This window comes from Ipomoea nil, unplaced genomic scaffold (genome assembly GCF_001879475.1).
Source record: "Ipomoea nil cultivar Tokyo-kokei standard unplaced genomic scaffold, Asagao_1.1 scaffold0848, whole genome shotgun sequence".
NCBI lineage: Eukaryota > Viridiplantae > Streptophyta > Magnoliopsida > Solanales > Convolvulaceae > Ipomoea > Ipomoea nil.
In genome coordinates, this window is record NW_017617276.1 from 566,696 (window position 1) to 580,005 (window position 13,310).

Below are 13,310 nucleotides of genomic sequence, written 5' to 3' on the forward strand. Positions count from 1 at the left end.
GCGGATTTTCATCTCCAAACTCAAATTCAAGTCCAAAACATGCCAAATCTCACCAAATACAACAAAATGACTTGAATCAAAAGAAATGCCAAGCAATGGCACAAATGAATCCTAAACACAAGCTCTAGATATGCATTTTCACAAGAAAATGCATAAACACTCACATTTCATAGCAAAACACATGTAGAATCCAAGAAATCATATATAGGTAAGCAAAATAGATTTTGTAGAGCATGGGTTACCTCTTGTAGACTAAAGACTTCACTTTACACCTCAACAAGCTCCTCTCAAGGCTCACCTTCCAAACCCACTTCAAGAACATACCAAAAGATCATAAATATCCTTTCTTTTAAGAAAAGACACCATAGATAAAACCAAAAACACAAGATGAACCTAGATCTTAAACTCCTAAATGCCCAAATATGTGAAAGGTTGAATCTTGGAAGCAACTCTTAAAGTTTTGGCAAAGCTTCAACTTGGCTTAGAAGAAAAACTACTCACATTTTTAGAGAGAAGGTGGAGCTAGATTTTTAGAAAGTGTAAGGAGAGAATGAAGGTGGTCTACTAGGTTAGGTTACAATACCATCAACAAGTGAAAGGTCAAGAATACCCTTACTAACATAAGGAAGTGTAAGGAACAAGGGAACTCCTTACAAAGCTCAATGTACAACTTTGACTTTGGGGTTGACTAGTCAATTACTAGTCCCCAACTATTAAATTTCAAGAATTTAAGGAATTAAATTACAAATTGAAATAGGATTAATTATTTAATTAATCCCTTAATTGAATTTGGATTTCGGGGTGTCACAAGGGGCCTACCCGTGGGTCCACCCGCGGGGTACACTTTTGTGTATGATCGGGATTTGTTCCCCGTGATTCTTTTGACTCGGTATTTGGTCTTTTGACTTCCCGATGTTCTTTTGTGGAACTATTTGAGTGTCTTCTTGATGTTTCGTATGTCTAGAACTATATGGTAGGAATCCATGTAGGTTTTGGTGTCTTAAATCGTGCTAAGTGTTCAACATTGTGTTTCGTTGAATCGTGATAAGTCTTGTGTGTTCTTTGGAACTACGTTTGGTTTACCATTTGATAAGCATGCTAGTTCGGTGTTTAAATGCTAGCCAGTGTGTTGTTTGTACCTTCCTATTTGTTGATGATAACTTGTGTTGTTCATCATTGTTGTTGTGGACTGTTATCCATTCCTTGATTGAGTATGGTTTCATATCTTCGTTGTGATCCGTTGATTGATTCCTGTTGAGGTGTGATGTGTGTGCGGCTTTACCTAGATTGCACGATTAGTGGTATGGGACACTAGTCACCATGGTATTGCAGTGGTCCTCGTGGTGGCCACGACGTGATTATGGAGTTTGTGGCCTTTGAGTAAGGTTCACGTGTTTATTTCTGGGATAACATGTGTTATCCAGGGCATGTGTTGCCATGTGTGATCGGTACCCTCGTGTACTATGAAATCGGTGGTTCTGTTGGAGGGACTGTTGGATGGGGAACGACGGTTCCCGGGGGAATAAGGTTGGACTTTGCGGACAGGGGTCCTGGAGGTAAAGGTTGGAACTAGATATAAGGTTGGGGGTAGCCATAAGGTTGGAACCGGGCATAAGGAAGGCATATCAACTCGTGATGGGTGATGTCACGAGGGCTTGTGTAGCCGTTGTTGTGAGTTCTCTTCTTGTGACGTGTGTAGTCACAAAGGCATGTGTTGCCTTGGAATGTGTTGCCGTTTGATGTGTCCTTATTCCTTTGAGTTATGCATGTCGGGTATTAATCTATTGTGTGATGATAGATTATACCTTGAGACTTCTTGTGAGTCGTTGTTGTTCTTGTAGTCTTGGGATGTGTTCCCGTGTTTTTGTTGAGAGTGTTTGAGTCTTGTATTGACTATTACTCTTGGTTTTGAACTTATATATATATATTCCGTTTCGAAAATGGCTTTTCAAACTTATATCTTAACTATGTATGATATTTCACATGTATAGTTGGGTTACCAGCATTATTCGCTGACCGGGCGTCGTCCCATGTTTTATATGCTTCGTTCAGGTGATGCTTAGACGAGTGCGCGGTTTAGTGTCAGCTATTGTAGCTCCCCTCTTATGTTTTGTGGCCTGTGAGCCAATTGAGACTTAGTAATCTATTATGTTGGTTTAGATGTTAAACAATGCAGATGTAGCCTGTGCGTTCACCTTTAGGTAAGCGTGGCATAACACCCCGTTTCTTCTATTTGATATATTTCCTCTTTCAGTCTTCCGCTGTTTTTGACGTTTTGGTTTAGATATCTGCATGTTTTAAAGCTTTAAATAGCATGGAATTAGGGGGTGTTACAGCGGATCTGTACCGTGTTCAGCAGCTTCAACGAGGGTCTTTTGAGCTAGCGAGGAAGAGGACCGAGAGCGGAGGTTCTTCCACCTTCAAGAAGCCACGACGGAGTTTTCAAGCTAAGTTTGTGTCATCTTCAACCCAAGTACCTGATAAGCGTAATTTCAAGACATTATTTAGAGTAATTTTAGTGAGTGATTCGCATAAATAAATTAAGTTTTAGGGTTAATGTTATTATAAATATTATATTTAGTTATATGTTACTAGTTTAGATGGGTTTTAATAAATATTAGGCTAATGTTGCATTTTTATTAATATAAATAAGAGTTCTATTTTATCTATAGGATTAAATTTATTTAGTAATTTTATTTCTTCAAGTTAAGTGTTTTAATTATTTAGGTTTAATTAATTTGTGTCGTTAGGTTATACTTGTTTTTATTTCAACTTAATTTTTGTTTTTGGAATTAGTTGGATTTGCGCAGCTATAAAAGGGGAAAAAAAAAAGGACAAAGAAAAAGACCCCATCTTGAATTGCTTTTGTTTATTATTTTTGGGTTCGGCAAAGCGAAATAGAACAGAGGGACGGCATAAGAGAAAAAAAACGACGAAACAGAACAGAACAAAAGGGGGAGAAGAGTACGTGCGCAGCAGCGGCTTCAGCGAGCAAGGGAATTCGAGACTTCATCGCGTTAGAATTTTCGAGTTTCAATCGCGATTATCTTCTTCTTAGGCTTGAATTATTTCTCTTCCTTACTTTTATTCTTGTTTAGAATTTCATAATGATGTTCCTTGAACAATTTATGCATTTAACTATGATTACTGACTAGAACTTTAATTAAGGATTTGGATTAGCCTATATTAGATTAATTGATTATTCTTCATGATGAGTTAATTCTTCCAATTTCAATTTAATAATTGAACTTGATTATATTTATTTTATGTATTTTAATTGTGGATTGTGTGACTGGCCATTGCATAATTCTAATATTAGGGTTCATAAGAAGAACTAACAGGTGAATTATGAACCTAGAACTCGTAAGATAAACATAATTGACCTAAACTAGACATAGCTTTAGGTATTTGTGGTGATATTTGATTGTTGCTTAATGGGTTCAATTAATGTTGGTGAGATATCGACGGATGATCACAGTTAATTGGATACAACCTAGTAGCTCGACGGAGTATTAGGATATATATGGAGCAATTGTCACTATAATCATGAGAATTAATACTTAGGAGAGTTAGTTAATTATCTAATAGGTGAACCCAAATCCCTAGTCTTTTCTCAATTGAAAGTTTCACTTTGCTTTAAATTCATAAATATTCTATTTAATTACATTAATTCTATTTATTTGCATCTTTCTTTATCAATAATTTGATTATTAAAGATAACAATTAATAGTGTTCTTCGTGGGATCGACCCTGGAATACTCCAGAAATTTATACTGTGATTGACTCTGTGCGCTTGCAGATTATAACAATCAAGTTTTTGGCGCCGTTGCCGGGGAACACTTTATTAAATTGTTTTCTTTAAGTTTTTCTTTCAAATTTATTTTAGTTGTTAGGTTCGTTATTATTTTATTTTTATTTTATTATTTAATTTTTTTTTCTGTTTTTATTTTGTTTTGTTTATGAACTTAAGGCGTTCACTAAGGCATAAAAGTGCTGAATTATTTCCTATTGATCTTGAAATTGTGCGTACTTGCAGAAAAAACAGGGTACGAAGGCGGCTTGAAATGACTGAAAACAATAGAGTGGGTCAACAGGATGACCCCGTACCACCAATAGTTCCACCTCCTCACAATCAAGTAGCTCAACCACGTCTTCGAGACATCCAAAGACCGGTAATAGCTGTTAATCCTTCTTGCATTCAATTATCTGATGCAGCTAGAAATTATGAACTCAAGACCTTCCATTTGAATATGCTCCCGACCTTTAACGGTTTGGGAAGTGAAGATGCTTTGAGTTTCATGCGAGAGCTCTATAGTACGGTACAAACTTTACCTTTGAATAATTTATCTGAAGAAGAGCTTAGAATGAAATGTTTTCCATATTACATGTGGGGTGATGCTAGGCAGTGGTTGTTAAATTTACCAGAGGGTACTTTAAGAACCTGGGATGATGTTTACAATGCTTTCATGTTTAAATATTATTCATCTCAAAAGACAATGGACTATAGGAGTAGAAAATGCACTTTTACTCAAAGAGAGGGTGAATTGTTTCATGAGGCATGGGATCATTTTAAATTGCTTTTGACACAAATTAAATCATCTTTTCCCCAATTTTTCCCAAAAATCCCTAAAATTCCCAAATCTTCTTCTTTCTTCTTCCCTACCCGTGAGCAGCCGAGATACACCCCCACCCGTCGCCCACCTGCAACCCGCCACCACCGTCAATCCGCCGCTACACTGTCTCTGACCGCCGCTGTAGACGCACCGCCGGAGCCTCCCCGCTGAGTTTGTAACACCCCAGATTTTCAAGACTTTTAAAACTTATATAATAAAGGTAGAATCTCATTAAATCCCAAAATACGATACAAAGAGTACGGGGTGCTATGCCACACCCGAGCTAGAGAACTCAGGTGCACAGGTTAAATTCTAAAACCTCAATCAGTATCAATACAAAATCATGGCACGCAGGCCAAAAGGGAAAACTATCTAAACTACGCCCCAAGCTTCTAGCGCGCTCCAGTGATCTACTCGTCTGTGCCTGAAAGCCAAATATATCTGTTCAGCGAGAGATGCTGGTAACCCACTCCAACGCGTTGAAATACAATACATATAGACATATATATAGATATACGAAAACCATTTTGAAGCATGAAGATATATCCTACGAGACTCTAGCTTTTAAAGTAGGGATAGACTCGACAGATAGAGCTAAGCACAGACAACAGTTATACCAAGCATATACAGTTTACAGACATGCAAGATAGGTAAGGATAAGCACAATTAATAATCATAACCCAATGGTAAAAGGTTTACTTTCTGAATAGTAAAAGGTTTACTTTCTTTATTCCTAGTAGGCTTAAGACTCTAATTTAGGCAAGGGTCCACGGTTCATGGTGGGCCTTTATTAATTAATTAAAGGGAAACCTAACCGAATTAAATCATATTTAATTATTATTAACGGGATTAATTAAATAATTAATCCAGGATTGAAGGCCGTAACACGGGGTGTTACACTCTCCCCCCCTTACGTGAAGCTTCGTCCCCGACGCTTAGAAATCATTGCAGGGATAACGAGTCAAAAGTAATATGGTGGTCATATAGAGAGAATGTATTCTATGGGGAGAATATATAATAGTATATCTATGTGTTCTGGGTTTTTGGGAACGATTGGGTTAAATGGATTAAGAGAGTGGGTTTCAAACTTGAGGACAAAGTGGATTCAAGAATTAAGATCAAAGTTTTCAAGGTTGCAACTTAGGGTGTGAGGTTGCCACCTTGTATGGAATCGTTAAAATAGGGAATCAAGAATGTGGTTTGAAGGGTAGAAAGGGTTTTCAAATAAGGAGGGGGCCGATTTTCCGAGGGAGGGAAAGGAATTCGGCTAGGATGGGTTAAGGGTTCTCGATCTTAAGTGGTTATTCTGGTTTGATGCTTTGATCACGACGTATTTGACGAATTGATGATCCTTCTTCCTTGGTGTTGGCACTTTCTTGACTTTAAGATCCTTGTTAGACCTTGCTTCCCAGGCTAAAGTTTCGTCATTCTCTCTTATCTTGAGGGAATCTCCCGTGATGATTTAACACTTACTTCTTTAATGCGTCCAAGGTCTTGACCAAGCTTGGTCAACCAAGCCAATCTCTTAGGGCGCACTTCCCAAATTCTTCCCAAAGTTTCTTGGGAGTTGATAAACTTTGGGTTGACTTGCTCTTCTTATTGAATTTCATCTCCTCTTTAGGGAATGAAATTCTTAGTAAGACTTCATGTCTTCCCCGAGGTTCGGCTTGTTGTGCCCTTTTGTGTTACTTTTAATGATGAAGGTGTCCTTGCATGCTCTTTTTCTTCTTGAAGCGCAGTTGGTTACCTAACCTCGTTGTGGAATGACACGGTGAGTTTACGAGTCATCTCATTTCCTTGTGGGTCCTTAATGACCCTTGAGATCTTGGCACAAATATGCTCTTTACTTTTTTTTTTTTTTGCCTAGCACCACGGACTACGTCGCTCTTGATTCCATACAACTTGTAAGGAGTCCTCTGATTTGTTTGAACGATATCCATGGTTTGAAGGAGTCCCGATCCATCCTTAGCATTTTGACTTGTAAGGCCTTTGTGAGTCCTTAGCATGAGTTCCCAACTCGCCTCCTTGGTTTGCACAATCCTTTATGCCAATCATCCCTAGTCGGTTGCATCGTAGAGTCCAACTTCAACTCCACGTGTAATGCAATCGGTTGTGCTTTTCTGACGGTGTCTTGTGTGTCGAGGTCTTTTACCGATGACACCATGTTTGGGCGACCTATGGTTCTTTACCCAAGACTCGCGTTCATCAATCGAGGCACACAAGTGCGCCATGAATCAATAAAATGAGGAGTTAAGAAATTAGCACATTGTACCAGTGGGCGCGAGGTGGGCGGTCGTCCGCCTGCCAAGCTCCTGTCAGGGCCCTGTCAAGGTCCCGTCAAGGACCCGTTGGGGTCCCATCAAGGTCCCGTTGGGGACCCGCGGGAAGGTGACTATGAAGGGCGAATTCCTTCGGGAAAAATCCCAAGAATGCACAGATTCCAGTCCCGACAAGCCCCATGCCCATGTTCACAATAAAAGGGACTCGAATACATAGGATGACCCATTGTACAGTGTTATTGATCCTTAAGTACGAGTTCTAGATGAGTCAAGACTCTCGTATGTTCTTTCCCTCCAGTAGGTCAGGTCCGGTTCCTAATTTAGCGACCTCGTCATCTTCATCGGGTAGTTGGTCATAAGCAAACTTTGTCTTTTCCTTGTTTGATTAATGTTAAGCCTTCTTGGTTTTTCTTGGTGTTCGGCTTGTCGCTCGTCCTTTGTTCAATCCTTTGGTGACCAAGTGCTTGGCGATGCATTTCTCTTCCTTGGAATGCATTTGATTGACTGCCCTTGACGTCGCATGGTGTTTTGGCGATTTTGTGTGTTACATGTACTTCTTACGGTGCCTTAAAACCATCAAGGTCCTTGTTCCAAGATAAGACCCTTATCGCCGGGAGGCTCTAGTTGTATGATACTTTCCATGTGTCTGTTGCCTCTTCTTGTCATATTGAGCCCTTTTCGACAATTCGTGCTAACGATTAAGGAAAGGGTTCGCTCATGCTGGAGGGAGCAGTCTCCCACTTCTGTTACTTCTTCTTTCGGATTTGTTCCTGAATTTCCCCGTTCATAGAAGTTGGCGTTTACTGGTGTAGGTTTCGTTGGGTGTTCGGGGTTTGCTTACAATTAGGACCTTCTGGGTTTCGTAGTTTGGGGTCTGTCACCGACTTCTTTATCTTGGTTGACTCTGTAGGATCTAATTCAGGCGCGAAACGAGCCAGCTGGAGGAATTGTTTGTGGTATTCCTTGATAGTGGCCATCCCTTGTTTTAGATGGAGAATTTCCTCGTACATGGTTGCCCTTATGGGTGCGAGGTGGAATTGTCCTCATAGCCGTGCCCCTAGGCACTCCTAGTTGAACCCCCGGTTGTTGCCCATAAGTAGGTTCTTCGTGGATTTATCAAAGATTAGCCTCGTGTCTTGAAGTAGAATGAGGCTATCTCTACGCGGCGTTCCTCTTGGCATTCCACTAACCCGAGGATTTTGTTGAAGGTTCGGATTCATTCTTCGAGAAGTGTCGGATCCTTGACTGTCTTCTTATTGCGCCATGCTGCTGGTTTTCAGGGCCAATATTTATTGTAATGATGAGTCAGTGTGCTGCACCCTTACCTTGGTGTGGTAAGCGTAGGGGAAGTTCTTTTAAGTTAGAGAGGGATAAAGTGAGGGGAGGTTATGTGTAGGTTTCACAGTCTCACCGCGCGTCCTAAGGTTCCTGAATCCTATGTTCCTAAGTACCTAGAGTTCAAGCCTAATGTCCTAAGGTCTGTCTTAATAGTCTTATCCTAGGGTCAAACTTAGGCTCTGATACCAACTGTAACACCCCAGATTTTCAAGATTTTTAAAAATTATATAATAAAGGTAGAATCTCATTAAATCCCAAAATACGATACAAAGAGTACGGGGTGCTATGCCACACCCGAGCTAGAGAACTCAGGTACACAGGTTAAATTTTAAAACCTCAATCAGTATCAATACAAAAACATGGCACGCAGGCCAAAAGGAAAAACTATCTAAACTACGCCCCAAGCTTCTAGCGCGCTCCAGTGATCTACTCGTCTGTGCCTGAAAGCCAAATATATATGTTTAGCGAGAGATGCTGGTAACCCACTCCAACGCGTTGAAATACAATACATATAGACATATATATAGATATACGCAAACCATTTTGAAGCATGAAGATATATCCTACGAGACTCTAGCTTTTAAAGTAGGGATAGACTCGACAGATAGAGCTAAGCACAGACAACAGTTATACTAAGCATATACAGTTTACAGACAGGCAAGATAGGTAAGGATAAGCACAATTAATAATCATAACCCAACATGTACGATTCCCAGTATAAGTCCCATAGTCACATCCCCAAGACACTCATACAACAATTCATCCATATCTCATCACATAGCACACTTTGTTGGCGCCACAGGACCAATCGCATGCCCATACATGAGGGTCAGCGCATATAGCTCTGACACGGCCCCGCAGCACCCTGCCCCGTATCGCAAAACGGAGGGGTCGATCGCAACCGACCGATGAACCGCAGCTCATCATAGTTTGATCGCAAGCAAACAGTGGACCGCAGCCCAAGAGTATGTCATCTGACCGCAGCCAGGAAATATGAACCGCAGCTCATGTACAAACGTTTGATCGCAACCAAACGGTGGACCGCAGCCCAAGAGTGTAAATCTGACCGCAGCCAGCTTCTGAACCGCAGCTCAGGAATAACCAATCCGATCGCAACCGAATTGGGGTATCATGCACACATAACACATAGCAAGCACATGCAACCCACATTAACACATTGGGAAGGGGGAAAAAACGTATAACAAAACCTATGCGTGATCCTTCACATAATAAGAATAATCCTAAGGGGTTCATACTTCTTTCACCTAGGTCAACGGGATACCAATTCAACTAGCATGCAATATATAAGACTCATACGTCCTACGAACGGTACCCGAAATATCAAACTAGACATAGGCACGATAGACGGAGTCCGTTGGGACAGCACGGGGGTCGGGGGAACATCAAACGGGGAAGCCAAAATCCCGTGTTGGGGTATTTTCCAGCGGGTAGCCGGTGGGTGAGGGTTCACCCGCCGGCTGCCCGCTGCCGGCGACGCCATCTTTAGCCGTGGGTAGGTGGAAGGTCCCCTATCCCACCTACCCCCCACTAACTCTTTCATCACCAAAAACGCCCCGGGAACCTTTGTGGAACCCGGAACCATGCTTAGACACTTTTAAACACAATTGACAACAATACGTAGACAATTAACGGATCAAAGCGAGGAACATGCGGCACATAACCTATCATGCTTTTCTAAACATAATTAACACCCAAACATGCGATTTCCCACCCAATACACCAAGAATAATATCATACGATACAACCTATGGTTCTAATCACTTTTAAGGACACAATTCATCTTCTAATATCAAGATTCGGTAAGAATATCACATAAACATCAAGAACTTCCTACAATCATCAAGAACATCATATAATCATCAAGAACGTCATATAATCATCAAGAACACCATAATTATCAAGAACCTCTCATCATCAAGAACACCCATGGAATCATCACACCAAACATCAATAATAGTATCACAAATCATCAATACACAATAATATGGGGAAATCCTAAGAGGGGAATCATAGCTATGAAAATAGGTTTTGTTGAGACATGGGTTACCTTTTGGCTTTAATTAATTCCTTGGCTATGAAGGGTCTTTCTTGAAGCTTTCTTCTTTCTTGATTTCTCCTAGGGGAATATTTGGAACTTCTTGTGTGGTAAGGGATTATTGTGGTGGAAGATCTAGGTGCCTCCTATATCCCTATTTATATATTTAAGACTCCTAATTAGGGCCTGAATGGTATGGGTTTACTAATTCTATTCCTTATAGGACTAAGGGCTTGTTTTAGGGATAAGGGCATGGTCCATAGTGGACCATATTAATTAATTAAAGAGAATCCTAATCATAATCTGAATAGTAAAAGGTTTACTTTCTTTATTCCTATTAGGCTTAAGACTCTAATTTAGGCAAGGGTCCACGGTTCATGGTGGGCCTTTATTAATTAATTAAAGGGAAACCTAAGCGAATTAAATCATACTTAATTATTATTAACGGGATTAATTAAATAATTAATCTGGGATTGAAGGCCGTAACACGGGGTGTTACAGAGCTGCCCTGTTCGCCGGAAGACGAGAGAGATGCAGCGAGAGCGAGAGAGAGAGAGTCGTCGAGAGAGAGTAGTAGAAGGAGAAGTTGTGGGCTTCCTTTGTTGAGCTTTGGGTCATCTCTTACCATGCCTAGAAGGTCAAGCTTGGCTAGGAAAGTGGAATGGGTGGATGCCCACTACCTCGTTCTTGAAGGTAAAGCCTTTGACCCGGAATCTTTTCCTAATTCTTTGTTGGATAAGCTTAGATTCCAAGGTTTGTTGGATGGGTTTCTCGCCATAAGGGCCGAAACTTACCCGAGTCTAGTCAAGGAATTTTATCGTCACATGGTTGTGACAAAGGATGGTGATAAGCTCGAGATCACTTCTAAAGTGAGAGGCATGAAGGTAGTTCTGTCTGGAAAAAGGCTGGCTCAACTTTGAGTTTATCTGCTTCGGGAGTTGCTCAATATAGCAGTAACTCATGGATTAGTACGGATATCATGGGGTACCGGGACTATTTGAGTTGTTTGTTGGGTCGCACGAGTGGTTTCACTCAAGCTTCAAGGCCGGAGAAAAAGTGGTTGTCTGCAGAACAGAGGATCTTGGTTATGTTGGTATCGGATTGTTTGTTACCCAATAACAACAAAAGTAAGTTGTTAGGAAAGTTGGAGTGCACCTTTTCCTTTTGCCTCAAGAATATGGTCAAGTTCAACCTGCCAGCTTTGATGTTCTAACATATGGTTTTCTGCCGTGACCACAACCGAAAGAGCCTACCGTATGGGATGGTGTTGAGCTGGATTCTTGTCAAGAAGGGGGTAAGTGTGGATTGTTGTATACCGAAGCCCATGGGAAAGATGGTGTTGGATGCCACCAATCTTCGAAGTTGCAACTTGTTTCAGTTGGGCGATGGTGATTACATCACTCTCGAGGAAGTTGCAAGGAAATCCCCCGAAGAAAGAGCTGAGTTGGCAGCTGAGCTTGAGATTCATGCCGGGATGTTGAACCTCGCAGTTCAGAGTTTGGGAGGCGATGAAGAAGTTGAGAGCGAAGCAGGCCGTGAGGAAGAAGTGGAGGCACCGGAAACTGTTGAGGCCGAAGAAAGTGATTCTGAAAGTGAAGGAAATCAAAGAATAAGGGAAGCTCGCACCAAAAGGGAGCATGATGCCATGACACATGAGAAGCGTGTTGTCACCTTACTTCGTTATCAGAACCGCATGATCGGAGAAGGCTTCGCATACATGAAGACGCAGTTTGTCGCCGTGCACCAAAGGCTAGATCAGATCGAAGCCAGTTCAAGCCGCAGAGGAGAGGATGATGAGGAATCCGAGGAGTCAGGGAGCAAGTCCTTCTAGAGTGGAGTTGTGGCCATCTTGTTCGCCCTTCCTTAGTTGCTGTTATCTTCTTAGCCGTTGTTACCGTTTGGTTGTTGTTTGCCTTTTATGCTTGTTCTTGTTTGTTGTTTCGTTGTTTAGTTAGTTTTGTAGTTGGTGTTTTGAGTTGGTTGTCTAATTCTTAGTTGTTGGCTAGAAGTTGGTGTTTGTGTTGGGACTAGAGTTCGTTATGCTCAATTTATCCGTTGTTAAAATTCTTGCCAATCCTTGTTTTGATTTCTTTCTTGCCTTGAATTCTTGTGGAATCTTTTGGGTTTTGACCAAAAGAAATTGCTCTTGACACTCTTGTGACATTGTTGTTCCTTTTTACCGTTTGTTCTAATTCATCGTACCCAAGCTTCGGGGACGAAGCTTCTTTGAAGGGGGAGAGGATGTGACACCCCGAAATCTGAATTCGATTAAGGGATTAATTAAGTAATTATTCCTATTTCAATTGGTAATTTAATTCCTAAAAATCCTGAAAATTCAATAGTCGGGGACTAGTAATTGACTAGTCAACCCCAAAGTCAAGGTTGTACCTTAAGCTTTGTAAGGAGTTCCCTTGTTCCCTTACACCTCTTCATGTTAGTAAGGGTATTCTTGACTTTTCACCTTGTGTTAGTATTGTATGCTAACCTAGTAGAACACCCTCATTTCTCTCCTTACACTTTCCAAATTCTAGCTCTACCTTCTCTCTAAAAAGGTAGATAGTTTTTCTTCCAAGCAAAGTTGAAGCTTTGTCAAATCTTCAAGAGTTGTCTCCAAGATTCTACCTTTCATACATTTGGGCATCTAGGAGGGTAAGATCTATGTTCATCTTGTGTTTTTAGTGTTTTCTTAGGTGTCTTTTCTTAAAGATAGAATCTTTATGATCTTTTGGTGTGTTCTTGAAGTGGGTTTGGAAGGTGAGCCTTAGTAGGAGCTTAGTGAAGTGTAAAGTGAAGGTTTTTTCTTCAAGAGGTAACCCATGCTCTATAAAATCTATTTTTCTTACCTATATGATGATTTATTGGATTCTACATGTGATTTTGCTATGAAATGTGAGTGTTTATGCATTGTTTTGTGAAAATGCATATCTAGAGCTTGTGTTTAGGGTTCTTTTATGCCATTGCTTGGCTATTCGTTTAATTCGAGTCATTTTGTTGTATTTGGTGAGTTTTGGCATGTTTTGAACT